Source organism: Ovis canadensis, chromosome 25 (assembly GCF_042477335.2).
Source record: "Ovis canadensis isolate MfBH-ARS-UI-01 breed Bighorn chromosome 25, ARS-UI_OviCan_v2, whole genome shotgun sequence".
Lineage (NCBI taxonomy): Eukaryota > Metazoa > Chordata > Mammalia > Artiodactyla > Bovidae > Ovis > Ovis canadensis.
This window is the reverse complement of record NC_091269.1, coordinates 34,520,068-34,538,610: the sequence shown is the minus strand read 5'-3', so window position 1 is coordinate 34,538,610 and position 18,543 is coordinate 34,520,068. Positions and strand designations below refer to the sequence as shown.

The 18,543-nt window shown below is 40.9% G+C and overlaps 1 non-coding gene and 1 pseudogene across 1 annotated transcript; both read left to right on the top strand.

Annotated features, from left to right (window-relative positions):
- Positions 1–6,744: 6,744 nt before the first annotated feature.
- LOC138429931 (NADH dehydrogenase [ubiquinone] 1 alpha subcomplex subunit 8 pseudogene) lies at positions 6,745–7,523 on the top strand (annotated as a pseudogene).
- A 7,578-nt stretch (positions 7,524–15,101) lies between these two features.
- TRNAE-UUC (transfer RNA glutamic acid (anticodon UUC)) lies at positions 15,102–15,174 on the top strand. The gene has a single exon. It is a non-coding gene; the product is annotated as a tRNA-Glu (tRNA).
- Positions 15,175–18,543: the final 3,369 nt, after the last annotated feature.

The window sequence follows — 18,543 nt, the reverse complement described above, 5'->3', positions numbered from 1 at the left end:
TGTACTCTGCATAGAAGTTAAATAAGCAGGGTGACAATATACAGCCTTGACGTACTCCTTTCCTATTTGGAACCAGTCTGTTGTTCCATGTCCAGTTCTAACTGTTGCTTCCTGACCTGCATGTAGGTTTCTCAAGAGGCAGGTCAGGTGGTCTGGTATTCCCATCTCTTTCAGAATTGTCCACAGTTTATTGTGATCCATACAGTCAAAGGCTTTGGCATAGTCAATAAAGCAGAAATAGATGTTTTTTCTGGAACTCTCTTGCTTTTTCGATGAGCCAGCAGATGTTGGCAATTTGATATCTCTGCTTCCTCTGCCTTTTCTAAAACCAGCTTGAACATCTGGAAGTTCACGGTGCACGTATTGCTGAAGCTGGGAATCCCAAATAAACATGTGGTAAAAACAAAGGAAGCAAATGCAGCAGGAGAAGTGGGAAACCAAGCAGGCAGGCTCCTGGTGTCCACAGCCACCGCCACTCAGATTAGCTACTGTTTATCTCATACGCTTGGGCCCTATGGAAGACACCATATCAACAAAAGCTGCCAAAGTTTTTCACATAAATGTTGCAAAACACTGGACTGCACAGTCTATAAGGTCTTCCCCAGCAAAGATCTTATGAGTCTCTCAGAAGTAATAAACCTAGAGAATGAGTACAGAGTCATCTTTTCTCCTGATTATCACTCTGGGTCTTAGATTCTGCTGATGAAGCAAAATGTTTCCAAGGAAGACTGGATATCCCTTAATCCACCTGGCACTTCCTGTAGATCTCTCCTTCATTGTTCACTGTGGTGACAGTTCTTAGACAGTCCATACTCAAAGCAATCCAGATGTTCTAGTAGGGTACTTATTTCATTTAAGTTAGCTATATCAATAAAGCCAGTGCATTCAGTGTGATAAAAATGTATAACACTGCAAAGCTCCTTATATACATAAATTTAAAATCCAATAAAAAAATTTCTTTTCTGTTCTGTCTTATTCTTGGCGCAGGTCCCTGAATTAATGTTTGGTGCTGGGGTAAGACCAGCAGAGCAATTCATTTGTACTCTAGGAAGCTGCATAGACAATTAAAGAGAGTAGGGGCTTCACAGTGTGGGGTGAATAGGATCGAAAGAAATGCCTAGAAATAGGGTTTCTAAAAATCAGTGATGCCGGGACTTCCCTGGTAGCCCAGTAGCCGAGACTCCACGCTCCCAGTGCAGGGGGCCCAGGTTCGATCCCTGGCCAGAGAACTAGATCCCACATACTGCAACTAAAGACCTTGCATGCTGCAAAGATTGAAGATGCTGCAAGCTGCAACTAAAACCCAGCACAGCCAAATAAGTAAACATTTTTTAAGAATTAGTGATGTCACCCATTAGGGAGCAAAGACACACAATACTGTGCTCTTCTTGTCACCCCTCAACTCTATTCCCATCCCACTGTAATATTGAGAAAGTGAAGTCGCTCAGTTGTGTCTGATTCTCTGCGGCCCCATGGACTGTAGCCTACCAAGCTCCTCGGTCCATGGGATTTTCCAGGCAAGAATACTGGAGTAGGTTGCCATTTCCTTCTCCAGGGGATCTTTCCAACCCAGGGATCGAACCTGGGTCTCTCCCATTGTAGGCAGACGCTTTACCATCTGAGCTACCAGGAAAGCGAGAAAATATTGAGAAAACCAAGGCAAATACATCCTATTCCTTCTGCTGAATGGAAGCATAGCCTGATGCTGACAAATGTCACTGATCATTCTGTTCCTATCACTTCATGGCAAATAGATGGGGAAACAGTGGAAACAGGCTGGGGTGAGGGGTGGGCTCTAAAATCACTGCAGATGGTGACTGCAGCCATGAAATCAAAAGACGCTTGCTCCTTGCAAGAAAAATTACGACCAACCTAGACAGCATATTAAAAAGCAGAGACATTACTTTGCCAACAAAGGTCCATATAGTCAAAGCTATGGTTTTTCCAGTAGTCATGTATGGATGTGAGAGTTGGACTCTCAAGAAACCTGAGTGCCAAAGAATTGATGCTTTTGAACTGCAGTGTTGGAGAAGACTCTTGAGAGTCCCTTGGACTGCAAGGAGATCCAACCAGTCCATCCTAAAGGAAATCAGTCCTGAATATTCATTGGAAGGACTGATGCTGAAGCTGAAACTCTAATACTTTGGCCACCTGATGTGAAGAACTGACTCATTTGAAAAGACGCTGATGCTGGGAAAGATTGAAGGGCACAGGAGAACAGGACGACAAAGAATGAGATGGGTGGATGGCAACATCGACTCAATGGACATGAGTTTGAGTAAACTTTGGTCACTGGTAATGGACAGGGAGGCCTGGCGTGCTGTAGGCCATGGGGTCACAAAGAGTCAGACACAACTGAGTGACTGAACTGAACTGATTCCTTCTGCTGAATGGAAGCGCTGCCTGATGCTGACAAACATCACTGATCAATTTTAACAGGAACTACATTATTATGACAATTTTGACAATACTGGTTACTTTGGCCAATACTTGTTGAATTACTCTGGGCCAGAAATTACGCCCAGCACTTCACTACTATCACTTCATTTAACCTATATACGACTGCCTATAGGCAGTTTACTTTTCATTTCCCCCAGTTTACTAATGAGAAACTGAGGCTCAAGGGAAGTTATTGAACTTGCTCCAGTCACATAGCTAAGGAGTGACAAGGCCACATATGTCTAACTCCAAGCACTTAACCAAAAGTTGCCGTCTTCTCAAACCACTTGAATTTGATCTGCTTCAGGATAAAAGCTGAGACAGTTATTTCTGGGCACCCTCATCCCCAGGATAGGACATTGCACAGCAAATGGGATTCAAAAATTCTTGCTTTGAAATGATCATCCCTACTTTTACGAGTAACCTATTGCATCTAAATCCGTTCGGAGGTGGAAATATAAATACACTATTCAGTGGAACAGATCTTCACTTGTTACCATGATAGCACAACAAAATATACACAGAAAAGCTTAATTTTAATTCATATAATCTTTAAATGGATTTGTGAACATAGGACCATCGTCCTCTCCATACAGAAATCCCTAATTCTCCAGAGTGCAACAATATTGAAAGAAGATCATCAAAGCAACAGATCCAAAAATACAGTCCAATCCACATTAATTTTAATCTATATAATCTCCCATCTAAATGGATTTGTTACCATAAGACCATGGTCTTCTCTATATGGAAATTTCTAATTTTATAGAATACAATATTTTAAAAGGAAAATTAAAGGCCTGATCTAAAATAATGATTGATACAGTCTGGGTTAGTTTGGGATTCATCCTAAAATAACATTTAGCTCATTAGCAGTAGCAGTCTGATCTATTCTCCCTGCTTAGTAAGGGTTACATATGGTATTGGCTGTATTTTCCAAGCCCTGAATCAGGATACATGACACAGGATTGCTAGGGAGTATCCGGAACATATGGTCAACATCATATTAGGGAACAGCCACTGAAGATACTTAGGAGTTGCTATTCCTACAGCACATATGTGTTTCAGAGAATAACTTCTTATTTTCTCAAAGATACAGCCCAAGTCTACCAGAAGCCTTTGAGAGTTGAAGTTAATTATATATCCAGGTAGGTGGGCCAGTAAGAAAGCTCAGAAAACAGCTTGATAAGACGAGAAATCAACCCTTCACCCATTTTCAGTTTAGAGAAGCCGCATCAAACCTTAATGAGAAACCACATGTAGTGGTAAATTCTGGCATTTAATTTTATGATTATTTACAGCCATTCTGGTGCATAGCATATGGCATAGAGTGGATTTTTTTAAAGTATCAGAAAAATAAGCTAGAATGGACTAAATACATAGCAATCAAGTTTTATTCCTCTTGGTATAGAGATGAGAGACATATTTAATTAAACAAAAAAAGATAGAATTGTATGAGCTGTGGGTAATAAGTCATACTTTCAGAACTGCTTCGCATCATGTCCTAGGTGAAAACTAGTAACAAATATTAAGAGAGTTAATATAGCTCCAAAGTAATTTATTCTCAGGCAAATGTCCTACAGTCTGGCAAAAAGCTTCGTTCTTTTAATTCTATAGTCATTTATCATTCTAATAATATGTTATAAAATACACTGTGAAACCTTTCACCTATTTGGTTTTTTAATTATTTTCTAAGGTCTCATAGGAGACTTTGGCAATAGAAACAATGTTAAGTTTTCTTTTATTCTCTCTCCAAGAATTATGCCTTTGCTCATCCAATATCCCTATATATAAAGCTAAGAGATTTGGATAAATTTACTTCCCAAATCAACTATTAAAGTATGCTTCATTAAATGAGAATAGGAACAATTAAATGACACATGATATAGTTGTTTTTTGTTTTTTTTTTTAAAAAAAGAGCAGAAGAGTTTCAGGTACAAGATGGCCAATCAGTGATTCACCTCCCTTTCCATCAAAAGCCTACCCAGCAAGAGTCTATCAGTACAAAGGAATACAACCACATGAACAGAGAGAAGGGAGAAGAGGGCAGTGCGTCAGACTTCTGCAACTGGAAAGTTCTAGAAGCACAAGGATGGATAAAACAGTAGAATAATCCATGGTCCAGCTCAGTTCAGTTGCTCAGTCATGTCCGACTCTTTCCGACCCCATGAATCGCAGCATGCCAGGCCTCCCTGTCCATCACCAACTCCTGGAGTTAACTCAGACTCACATTCATGAAGTCCGTGATGCCATCCAGCCATCTCATCCTCTGTCGTCCCCTTCTCTTCTTGCCACCAATCCCTCCCAGCATCAGAGTCTTTCCCAATGAGTCAACTCTTCGCATGAGGTGGCCAAAGTACTGGACTTTCAGCTTTAGCATCATTCCTTCCAAAGAAATCCCAGGGCTGATCTCCTTCAGAATGGACTGGTTGGATCTCCTTGCAGCCCAAGGGACTCTCAAGAGGCTTCTCTAACACCATAGTTCAAAAGCATCAATTCTTCGGTGCTCAGCCTTTTTCACAGTCCAACTCTCACATCCATACATGACCACAGGAAAAACCATAGCCTGACTAGACGGACCTTAGTTGGCAAAGTAATGTCTCTGATTTTGAATATGCTATCTAGGTTGGTCATAACTTTCTTCCAAGGAGTAAGCGTCTTTTAATTTCATGGCTGCAGTCACCATCTGCAGTGATTTTGGAGCTCAAAAAAATAAAGTCTGACACTGTTTCCACTGTTTCCCCATCTATTTCCCATTAAGTGATGGGACCAGATGCCATGATCTTCGTTTTCTGAATGTTGAGCTTTAAGCCAACTTTTTCGCTTTCCTCTTTCACTTTCATCAAGAGACTTTTTGGCTCCTCTTCACTTTCTGCCATAAGGGTGGTGTCATCTGCATATCTGAGGTTATTGATATTTCTGCCAGCAATCTTGATTCTAGCTTGCGTTTCTTCCAGTCCAGAGTTCCTCATGATGTACTCTGCATAGAAGTTAAATAAGCAGGGTGACAATATACAGCCTTGACATACTCCTTTTCCTATTTGGAACCAGTCTGTTGTTCCATGTCCAGTTCTAACTGTTGTTTCCTGACCGGCATACAGATTTCTCAAGAGGCAGGTCAGGTGGTCTCGTATTCCCATATCTTTCAGAATTTTCCACAGTTTATTGTGATCCACACAGTCAAAGGCTTGTCATAGTCAAGAATGCAGAAATAGATGTTTTTCTGGAACTCTCTTGCTTTTTCAATGATCCAGCAGATGTTGGCAATTTGATCTCTCTGGTTCCTCTGCCTTTTCTGTACTTCTCTGGTGGCTCAGAGGTTAAAGCTTCTGCCTCCAATGCGGGAGACCCGGGTTCAATCCCTGGGTCAGGAACATCCCCTGGAGAAGGAAATGGCAATCCACTCCAGTACTATTGCCTGGAGAATCCCATGGATGGAGAAGCCTGGTAGGTTACAGTCCACGGGGTCGCAAAGAGTCGGACACGACTGAGCAACTTCACCTTTCACCTTTTCTGCCTTTTCTAAAACCAGCTTGAACATCAGGGAGTTCACGGTTCACGTATTGCTGAAGTCTGGCTTGGAGAATTTTGAGCATTACTTTACTAGCATGTGAGATGAGTGCAATTGTGCAGTAGTTTGAGCATTCTTTGGCATTGCCTTTCTTTGGAATTGGAATGAAAAGTGACCATTTCCAGTCCTGTGGCCATTGCTGAGTCTTCCAAATTTGCTGGCATATTGAGTGCAGCACTTTCACAGCAGCATCTTTCAGGATTTGAAACAGCTCAACTGGAATTCCATCACCTCCACTAGCTTTGTTCATAGTGATGCTTTCTAAGGCCCACTTGACTTCACATTCCAAGATGTCTGGCTCTAGATTAGTGATCACATCATCATGATTATCTGGGTCGTGAAGATCTTTTTTGTGCAGTTCTTCCGTGTATTCTTGCCACCTCTTCTTAATATCTTCTGCTTCTGTTAAGTCCATGGTCCAGAATCTACCATAAGGAGATACAGTGCAAATCACTGCAAATAGAGTACAGTATGAGAGAGGCTCTGGGACAAAGTAAGAAAGACAGTCTTGACTATGAGCAAGGCTGAAAACAGAGGAGCTGGATGAAGGATGCTAGAACTGATGAGCTCCCATCAGTCCTTCTCTATCTCAATCCCCAGGTATGAAGAACTGGCAGGTTGCAGGTAGTCTGTCCTCTATTGTCTGGCCAAAAATTAATACACAAAAATTAAGGTGGAAGGGGAGATGAGGGCAATGCAGCAGCAGGCAACTCCTCAGCATCAGGACTACCGCCATCATGCCAGGGACAGCAGAGTTGACCACTCTGGACAATCTGAAAGTGCAGGAGGTGAAAATGAATTCTTCTTGCCAAGAGCTGTGGCCCATCACTAAAGAGCTTAGTGCAGTAAGCCCAAGAAGGAGTTGATGCTCTGCAGCTGGGAGAAGGACCCAAGGCAGTGTTTAGAGGAAGGCAAGCTTCTCAACCAATGTGCCCAACCAAGTCCTTTCTTTTTCTTCCCCAGGCAACTTTACTGGGGCTCCTGCTGCACCCCAGAGGGGATGAGAACAAACAACAAGTTCCCTTGCTTGCTCACTCCCTGAGGTGGGAGGCAAGCTTGTTCTTTATACAGGGTAAGGGTAGGGGTGTGTCCAGGGGTCAGGCCAGAGAAGTGGCTTAGGTGGTTAGCCCACCTTTTATGTGGTGTTGAGAGCAGCGGGCTTGCACAGTACCCTGCTTTTGCTCCCAACACCTTGTATCTGCTCCATGCTGTTCAGAAGTGGCAGTGGGGTTTTCTTGGTCTCTCTGTGTCTTTTGGCCCTGGACTTCTTTAGGGAGATAAAGTGGAGTCTTTCACAGAGTATTGGACCTGCAGTGATTATTCCGACCTGCAGCAATTTCTTCACTGTCATAAAGAGCCAGCAAAGTTTCATGAGTGAGTACCGGACAAACAGGGCTGGGTGAGTGCTGACCTTAGGGAGCTGTCAAAGGTCACCAAAGTGAAAACAGATAGGACTTTACCCTATCACTCAAGACCAAGGCCAGAGCCCAACCCTGAGATAGAAAGCAGCTTTTGATGCTGTTATTCAGTCACTAAGTCATGTCTCACTCTTTGCGACCCCATGGACGGTAGCATGGCAGGCTTCCCTGTCCTTCACCGTCTCCTGGAGTTTGCTCAGATTCGTGTCCATTCAGTCAGTGATTCCATCCAACCATCTCATCCTCTACTGCCCCTTTCTCCTTCTGCCCTTAATCTTTCCCAGCAACAGGGTCTTTTCCAATGAGTTGGCTCTTCGCATCAGGTGGCCAAAGTATTGGAGTTTCAGCATCAGTGCTTCCAATGAATATTCAGAGTTGATTTCCTTTAGGATTTACTGGTTGGATCTCCTTGCTGTCCAAGGGACTATCAAGAATCTTATCCAACACCAAAATTTGAAAGCATCAATTCTTTAATGCTCAGTCTTCTTTATGGTCCAACTCTCACATCCATACATTATAGCTTTGACTAGACAGACCTTTGTTGGCAAAGTAATGTCTCTGCTTTTCAATATACTATCTATGTTGGTCATAGCTTTCCTTCCAAGAAGGAAGCCTCTTTTAATTTCATGGCTACAGTCAGCATCCACAGTGATTTTGGAGCCCAATAAAATGAAATCTGTCACTGCTTCCACTTTAAAAGGCAATCTGAAGCCTGCCAACATGGCAGCCATCTCTTTTTTCTGGACCATGTGAAGATGAGTTCATGGTCCAAATCCAGTCACACTCCAGGCAACAGGCAGTAAAAACTCTCCTGCAGTTTGCATCAACCCAAAAGAGAGCTCTTTCCAAGGGATCACAAACATTAACAACAATGTTAATTTATGTGGCATGGCTGTTATTTTATACCATTTCTTGCCCATTCAACATTTTAAAGGCAAAAAAATTAAGGGGATGATTCTTCCAAAACAAACTTATTGGGGCCAGTCATAGCCTTCTAGATGTTGGCATCTGAGAATTCATGGAAAGACTCACCCTTATTATGTACTGGCTATAAATCTAAGGCAGAGGAAAAACAGAGAGAGAGAGAGAACTTGATGTTTAAATTTTGCATCTATTATCATTTGAAAACCATGTTCAAATGTTTGAAAACATTGAGAGCCTATCATGCCTATACCCAATGTGGCAACAAAGTAGACACTAGCCAGGTTTGGCTGGGTGACCATTTTTCTAAGTGGGTGTGCTTATTTGAAATGCTCAATACCTCTTCTCTCAGCCACTTTTAGAGAATTAAAAATAGACCTTGCAAGGAAACCAGTTAAAACTAATGTCCATAACATGGGGCAGCTGGATATACACACAAGAGCTATTATCTTTTGATGTCCACCAGCTAGATACAGTTAATGGCAGGCAGCTGAGCATCAAAGGGAAAATGTCCCCCATGTGCCCTTTGCTTAGATACTAGCCCGTAAGTGCTTTGGAAATTCAAGTAGATTTTCAGTGGGTTATTTTTATTGTGGGTTCACAAAGATCTTCAAGGAAAAGCACCTCACTTGCAGACATTCACTCTCCAGGCTTTCCCACCTTTATTGCCATCACTCCCTCTACAATGAGCTTTAAGTCAAAATCAATGTTGAAATAAAGGATGTCAGTACTTGGTGGCTAAAGGAAATTGACTTTCAAACAGTTGAGAGCCTAAAACATAACTCCTAACACAATCTAGTTTATCTAGTTTATCTGCTCCAGAATTTTCTAACCTACAATGCTCATCCTAGCTCCACGCTAGAGTCATCAGATGAGATACATCAGAATCTCTAGGGAAAAGCCAGGACCCTTGTCTTAAATGCTCTCCAGTTATTTCTAACGTACACCAGGGTCCAGAACCCCTGAAGTTCCCTCTAGTTATAAGATGATTGCAGATTATTTGAATGAGAAACTGCAAAAATGATGTAGGGCATGAGTACATACGGGCATTTCAGGAGCATATAACACTCCAAGATAGTTACTTACGAAAACTTAAAAGATAATGATCTCAGTTGTAAGAGAGTGAAAATTTAGAATCAACCAATTTCAGTTTCAGGTGGTCAAAGGAAAAGGAAATGGATACTAGGTCACCACTGAACCCCAATTTTCATCTGGCAAATGACCCATTCCCCCAATATCAACAAATGCAGGTTGAATTGACTTGACTCTTCCCCTCAGCCTAGGATGGAGGGGCCACCTGACATTGGTCCAGTCATTCGGGGCATTTCCTTTCCCTGGCTGTCGTCATTGCTCAAGGATCAAATCAGAGCACGTAAGACATGGTTCTGCTACAACTCTTAAACCAGGGAAAGTGCTTTTTATCCTGACACTTGAATCTGAAAAGACCTGGGTCAGAATTGGTAGAGCCAGTATTTTCAACATAAGAGAAAACCTGAGACTAATTCAGAGAAGAAGAGTAGCTGGGAGACTTCAAAAAAGAATCCAGGACCTGATTCCATAATTTGGGTTCCTGTATCGAGCTGAGCCTGAAGCTAACACTACAACTTAGTTTTCAGTTATAAGAGCCAACAGATTCCCTTTTCTATAGGTTAGTGTGGATCTTGGTAACTCAAAGAATTCTAAGTGAAACGTCTTCCAGCTAAAACAGCAGTTTCTCCCTTTCTCTCTTACACTGCCCCCAATCCCAGCATAAACACAGGACATCATTTACACACAGTCCAGACTCACATTTAGGCTTCCCTTGTGGCTCAGCTGGTATAGAATCTGCTTGAAATGAGGGAGACCTCGGTTTGATCCCTGGGTTGGGAAGATCCCCCAGAGAAGGGAAAGGCTACAAACTCCAGTATTCTGACCTGGAGAATTCCATGGACTGTATAGTCTATGGGGTTCCAAAGAGTTGGACACAACTACGCAACTTTCACTTCACTTCACGGTAGAAGTGAACTTATTTGCTCTCCGTTTTCAAAAGTCCTTTCATCCAGCCCCATGATAGTCTGAGAAGGATTACCCTTTATTAACGCACAAAGAAAGGGCTTGACTAGAAGAGACTTGGGCTGTGAATACCTTATCAGTTGTTCCTATCAAAGATATCAAGACAGATTCACAAGGAAAATAAATACAAAGACATTTATCATGGTAAACTACCGGACATATCATAGCAAAATGACTAAAACCTAAAGACAAGGAAAAAATCTTCAGAGACTCCTGAGACAGTAACATATATTACCTTCAAAAAAAAACCTAATAAGATTTATAGCTGATTTCTCAACAATAATAAGGATCAGAAGAAAATAAAATATCCTCAAAATGATAAAATGAACTACAACTATGAATGCACTAGAAAAAATATATATATATGTATACACAGACATAAATCTGGCAGTTCAAAACTCTTTCTTAACATCACATCAAAGAGGGAAATCATGAAAGAAATTCAAGAGGAATATATCTGACCATATGAAAACTAAATATTTATAAGCTTTAGGTAAAATTCATGCTATAAAATGTGAAAGATAGTTTCAAACTGAGGAAAAAGTATAATATTTTCAATATGTAAGATAGTAAACTATTATCCTTAACAAGTAGCCTTTACAAATCAATACGAAAAAATACTGTAAGCACCCTAAAATGGGCAAAGAATATATACATAGTAAACAAAAAATGTTTAATAAATTTGAAAATGTTTAACTTCATTAATAGTAAAAATACAAATTAAACAAAAATATTACAGAAAGTTTCAGCTATGAAATGATCAATATTTAAAAAATGAATTTAATATTGAGGCTTCAGTGGTGGCCCAGCTGGTAAAGAATCCGCCTGCGATGTGGGAGACCTGGGTTCAATCCTTGGGTTGGGAAGATTCCCTGGAGAAGGAAATGGCTACCCACTCCAGTATTCTCGCCTGGAGAATTCCATGGACTGTTTAATCCATGTGGTCACAAAGAGTTGGACACAACTGAGCATTGAATTTTTCAGAAAAGCTGTCGATAATTAGGCTCTGTGCACTTCTGGAGGGCAATTTAGGGTAAACATTCATGCACTCTTCCTAGAAGGCAGCTGAGCAGCACATAGGCAGCAGTCTAGTAGTTAAAACTCTGCACTTCCACTGCAGGAGAGGCAGGTTCGATCCCTAGTTGGGGAACTAAGATCTCACATGCCATGTGGTGGGGCCAAAAAATAGGTTAAGACGTGTCCCTTGGCCCATTAGTTACATGTTTAGGAAAAATCCTCAATTATAATAAAAAATGAATAAAGATTTAGCTATAAAAAGTATATAGCTATATAGTATAAATGAGTAAAATTTTAGAAGCAGCCTAAATCTTCAACAATAGGAGAGTTATTAAAATAGTAAAATACATTGTAATTATATTTCTAATTAAAATACAAACAAGTAAGCACAGTATTACTTCATTTTTCTAGATTTTCATAGGACATATACCACCTTTTGTACAACAGCACAAATTATAAATATATGGTATTGAACTCAATTTATACGCCTCTCTACTTCCCTGGTGGCTCAGACGGCTAAGCGTCTGTCTACAACGCGGGAGACCCAGGTTCGATTCCTGGGTCGGGAAGATCCCCTGGAGAAGGAAATGGCAATCCACTCCAGTACTATTGCCTGGAAAATCCCATGGATAGAGGAGCCTGGTAGGCTACAGTCCATGGGGTCGCAAAGAGTCGGACACAACTGAGCAACTTCACTTTCACTATATGCCTCTCTAGATTTGTTCAATCCCACCGGCCTCCCGGGTCAAAGAAAGAGTTCCAGCTGGACAGTGATATAACCATCCAGCATGAATTCCATGGTGAAGACTTTGGGCAAACATGCATGGCACACACTGAGGACGGGAAATCCCTTTGAAGATTCTCAAATCACATCCCACAAGTCCTAATTACATATCCAGGAAGCCCCAGAGTGTGCAGCTTGGTTGTTCAGAGAGAGAAGAAGCAAGTTCAACATATTTGGCCACCTGATGCAAAGAACTGACTCATTTGAAAAGACCCTGATGCTGGGAAAGATTGAAGGCAGGAGAAGGGGACGACAGAGGATGAGATGGTTAGATGACTGAGAAACTGAACTGAATTGATTCTTGTCTTGTTGCTGTTGTTCAGTCACTAAGTTGTGTCTGACTCTTTGTGACCCCATGAACTGCAGCATACCAGGCTTCCTTGTTCTTCACTATCTCCCTGAGTTTATTCAAACTCATGTCCATTGAGTCAGTGAGGACAGCCAACCATCTCATCTTCTGCTGCCCCTTCTCCTCCTTCCCTCAATCTTTCCCAGTATGAATGTCTTTTCTAGTGAGTCAGATCCTTTGTATCAGGTAACCAAAGTATTGGAGCTTCAGCTTCAGCATCAGTCCTTCCAATGAATATTCAGGGTTGTCTTACCTCTATTTCCTTTCTATTGATAGCTTTGGTGGAAAAAAAAATAGCACCTATACTTGGAATGATTAAGAGATCATCCTGGAATGTAGCATCATTCCCAATTCATGGAAAGAATCCTTGAGAAACGTTTCAAAGCATCATCTGTGTTTATGCCCTAAACAGATTGAATCTAAGCATACCCACAGCCATCACCTGAGATGCTCTCTTCAGTGTTCCTTGAAAACAAATTCTTATGAGTCTTAGCTTCTAAAACACAATCCCTCTTCATCTCACCCCAAATCTAGGTGGTCTTACATTTTTGATAAGAATAATAATGAATGATGAGACTAAGACAACAAAGAATGAGATTAAAGATTCATTAATCAAATGTTTCAGAATACAGGCAAATTTACTCAAATTCTGACCATGCAAATGATGACTTTAGAATCCTTTAGGAAAAATGCAGTTAAATCTGTATCAACATTTTAAGGAAGACAATCAAAGTCAAACATTATTATCTTTTATGATAACTTTCTGTTGTCATGACACAGGTTCCCTTTTTGTGATTTCAGCAGTGAAGATTTAAAAAAAAAAAAACTTAATTTAAAAGAAACCTCATATAGATTTTTACAAAATGTGGCTGAAATTGGTAATATGAGATTACTAAACTGAGAAGCATTTTTTAGAATCTTAAAGTTGTTAAGACTCCCAAAATATATAAGCCACAGTCTGCACACTAAGACTCAAGACTTTTCATCATAGGAGAAATCACATACGTTAAGGAAAGGTAAATAAAACTCTTCCTTGCACAATTCAAATGACATTAAAACCTTAATAAAAGTTTTCAACCTGTTAGTCTTATGTTCACATTTCATTGTAAGTTCCCAGAAACCAGAGTACATGTCTGTTCACTACTGAATTTCTTAAGAGTCTAGAAGAGCATCTTTACAGTAACTAATCGATAACTTTGGCACTAAAAATTTTCTTGGCTGTTAAATGTATATATGATTCCTTTCTAATAAATTCTTGCTTCAGGCACAGACTGTTAGTGACTTCATCCCACCAACACATAACTCACTAACACGGTAACCCACTACCCCTGAAATAAAACAGCTTGTAGGTAGTTCCTGCCTTGCTGGCTGACAGTTTAGATGGGAACCAGGGAGTTGTTAGAAGCCATGAAAAGAAAAATCAATGTCTGGTAGGAACAGGAAGCAGCACACAGGAAAAGGAAGTAGCTGGGCAGCAAAAAGAACCTCACTGAGGCTCAGCTGCATCCTCATGGTACTGCAGCTGTGTCTATCAGTAAAGACCCCCTTTGGCTCAAGCGACCTCAAGTTAAATTTCTATCACTTGTAACTGAAACACTTCTGACCAAGTCATCATTTTCCCATCTAAATTCTATTCTTAATTATTTCCAACCTAAGTTCTATCTCTCTTGAGACAGTTAACTCACATTTCATTACAAAACAAACAAAATAATATAGATCAGATGTCATAATGATGAACCTCAAGTTTATGTTCAGAGTATTTCATTAAACTCTCATTTTATAGCATTGGGTAGCACTCAAACCAAAAGGCTTTCAGTTGAGACCTAAAGATGCTCTTACCCGGCATATACTACTACCACAGTAACCATTTTAAACATGCTCTAAACTGAGTTAACTGCATTTCTTATAAAATTCACTAATATTCAATAGGTACGTTTTTACTTTCTTTCCAGTAATAATCCCTAATGTTTTTCTACATCTGCTGTCAGTTTTGAGACGCTCAACAACTATGTGAAAGGTAGCGTGGCTATTTGCCTTCTTGTACTACTCAGGGTAGACTAATTGCTGCAATTCAAAAAGCTCAGGAACTCAAAACCATTTATTTTTGGCTGATGTTGAGTTAAACGCAAACGAAAAGCTCTCAGACACGCCCTTGTGATGTCACCATCATCAACATCAACACAGGAAGAGGAAAGAGCCTGGGAAGGTAAATGCATCAGATACTCCGCCTCTTCAGAAGTGAGGCGCTACAATTCTACTCATATTCTATTGGCCAGAACCAGTCACATGGTCTTGGCTAAGATGCAAGGGAAAGACATCTCCCTTGAGCAGCTGCTTTCTGGAAGCAAATCCACACTATGGAAGAAATCACAGATTTATTTTATTTGTCCCTGTCACGGTTTTGTGGATGAAGACATTGAAGTTCATATACAGCAGAAATTAAAGCAGAACAGTTACTCCAACCCAGGTGTTCTCTTAGGTGGCACTTTCCTTCAGTACTAATGCCAAAGTCAGTCAGAATGACATGCATTTAACATTGACATTGAGGGGACTTCCCTGGTAGTTCAGTGGTTAAGACTTTGCACTTTCAATGCAAGGGATGCAGGTTTGATCCCTGGTCAGGGAACTAAGATCCCACATGCCACGTGACCAAAAAATAATAATAAAATTTTAATAAAGATGATTTTGAATTATACACTCCTTTCCTTTTCCTCATTTTCCCTGTTCTTTTAGTTCTCCTTTAAAGATCGATTTTTAGTAATTTTTTTCTGACTCTTTTCTTTCGTACTCTGCTTTGTCCTACCATATTAACCACACTGCCTCTATTTTTGTTTTTATTAGTATTATCTATATTGGGGTATATTTTACAAAGGTCCATACCTGCTAGCTTGAAGGTCCATACCTTCAAGCATCTTAAAAGCAATCTTATTCCTCTGTGTGTCTGTTTCTCAAAAAGTGATTAATTAGTGACTGCTTGGTAAGTGAGAAAAGACTTTCTCCACATCCAAGTTCATTCAACCCCTTGACCTCTCTCATACAGGTGAAACCTTTTTCCTCAATTAACATGGAAAATCAAAAACAGAAGCTAAAGCACATGTGACAGATATAAAAATGTAACCCTGTATTCTTCTACATTTAACACATTTTATGAATATTCAGAAAATGAAGATCATGGCATCTGGCCCCATACTTCATGGGAAATAGATGGGGAAATGGTGCAAACAGTGTCAGACTTTATTTTGGGAGGCTCCAAAATCACTGCAGATAGTGACTGCAGCCATGAAATTAAAAGATGCTTACTCCTTGGAAGGAAAGTTATGACCAACCTAGAGAGCATATTCAAAAGCAGAGACATTACTTTGCCAACAAAGGTCCGTCTAGTCAAGGCTATGGTTTTTCCAGTGGTCATGTATAGATGTGAGATCTGGACTGTGAAGAAAGCTGAGCGTCGAAAAATTGATGCTTTTGAACTGTGGTGTTGGAGAAGACTCTTGAGAGTCCCTTGGACTGCAAGGAGATCCAACCAGTCCGTTCTGAAGGAGATCAGCCCTGGGATTTCTTTGGAAGGAATGATTCTAAAGCTGAAACTCCAGTACTTTGGCCACCTCATGCGAAGAGTTGACTCATTGAAAAGACTCTGATGCTGGGAGGGATTGGGGGCAGGAGGAGAAGGGGACGACAGAGGATGAGATGGCTGGATGGTATCACTGACGCAATGGACGTGAGTCTGAGTGAACTCCAGGAGTTGGTGATGGACAGGGAGGCCTGGCATGCTGTGATTCATGGGGTCACAAAGAGTAGGACACGACTGAGAGACTGAACTGAACTGAACTGATTAAAATTCTTGTTCAGCAGCTCAGCAGCATTAGCAGTCCCTCCCCTTTAAATGTTTGTTTAATCCCACCATTCAGCAGCCTCAAGAGTCAGGGCACCTGCATTTGCTGTGAGTTGATGCTTGAATGAACCTTAAATCTTCATGTTCTTTTTGACACCGTTCTGAGACAAACTCTTTGATTCAGGAAAACTGCATACTCTATGGAATAGAGCTGAAGCAATTAATCAAGTATTTAATTATATTGTAACAGAACACAGTTATGAAGCTTTTAACTAACAATGGGAAAGAGTCCCCAGTGACCTTAGGCAACAGAAGACACTAACACAAAAAGGCTATTTAAACCTCAGTTCTTGGGGTCTCAGTGGGAACATGTGGAAGCACAGAATGGATTGGCGTCAAAAGGCTAAAAACTCGCAGTCAACCCTTTAAAAGCAGGGTTTTTAAACTTGGAGACTGCCTGTTCCAGAAGTTCCTAATCACTGGTCCAGACTGGTGCAAATTTTCACCACCTTGAACATTCTAAAACAGAGCACCTAGGTACCTTTCCCCTTTGTCTCTTTCCTGTAAGAGTCCACAGTCAATAATCTAGATATCATAATCTTGACATTTTAAAGCATGATGTCTTAAAGGGCATGCAATGCTGAAAGAAACCATTCTATTCTTGGATGGTTTGTGAACTCAGAATCCATATGATGATGTAATCATTTTATTTTCTGTTCTTACTATGTCCATCTCACACGGATATCCAGAAATCGCCTCTCTTGGTCTCCTTCCTTTTCAACCCCCCAGCTTCAAACCCAAAGTCCTGGTTCATTCTGTTGCTATCCTGTCCAAACCCAGACAGGTAAATTCCTGACCTACCCTTCCCAGTAAGGTGAGGCTGGACATGTACATTCTTCAGACTGGAGTTCCTATGTAACAATCTAATTCCTCTCTAACACTGAGAGAAGATCATGGCATAACTCTGGTAGGTTTTTAAAACAGCCTATTTTCACACCAGGATGAGAATGGGGAGATGACACGGTGATGAAGGGACAGGGAGTCCCATCTTGCCACAAAACTTTGCCTCCCCACTGTCATCTGGGATGAGAAACAATCTGTCTATACAACATAGCACTCTATTCTACATACAGCTCACACTCACTCTTCTGGACCAAGAAGAATGATTTCAGCTCCCCAGCAAGTGTGTGAAGGGTTGTCTACCACCAACAGAGTTACGATTTCAGATTAAGGCTTCATTCTGAAGAGGTCTGAAAATTACACTGTGTGCTGGGGTGGATTATTGTTCCAATTTCTCCTTCGTTCCCTATTTAGAAAAAAAAAGAAGCAGCAGCAGCAGCCTACCTATCCACACCCTTTGCCATGTGATTCTACAGTGTCAAGAAATAGAACATGCCAAATACACAGCTCTACCTGCAACTTGGTCAGGTGCCTTGCTTTGACCACTGGAATGTGGGTGGAAGAGACAGTGTGTCAGTTCCCAACAGTTTAAGAGGCATCGCCTGTCACTTTAAGCCCCTACACCCATCTTCCTTTAACTTGGGTCTGGAAATGAGAAGACACATGGAATGGAGTCAAAATAAGAGAAGTAACACCAAGTTGAGCCCAGCAGAACCACAGACAATTTGCAGCCCTCATGATAACATGAGCAGTAAGTGAGTATCTCGTGCAGTACATCACTGTAATTTGGGGTTTGTTTGTTGCTGCAGCCAAAGTTAACTAATATGAATGATACTCAAATTTTTCACAATCTATCTCAAACATAAGCTTTCCATCTTCCCCTGCCACCGTTCTTCCCTCCACAAAATATGTTTCAGACAAATGGTTAGCCCTTAAATGTACCCTCTTACCTTTCCATGTCCATGGCTTTGCTCATGAAAACCCCTGGCCTAGAATACACAAGTTCTAGTGCAAACAGAACAGGCTTTAAAGTCACCTAAACTAGGCTTTAAAACCAAGACCATCACTTAAATTTAGCTACGTGCTCTCTGAGTTTCAGTATCTCTATCTGTGGGAATGGGGCTGAGGTGGGAGCAGGAGATGATGGAAAAAACGCAAAAGCATCAACTTTAACAGAAGACCAACTCATATTTTCTGCTAATCATTATTCTGACCCCATGACCTAGCCTTAGTTTTATCACCTGTAAAATGGTGATGATG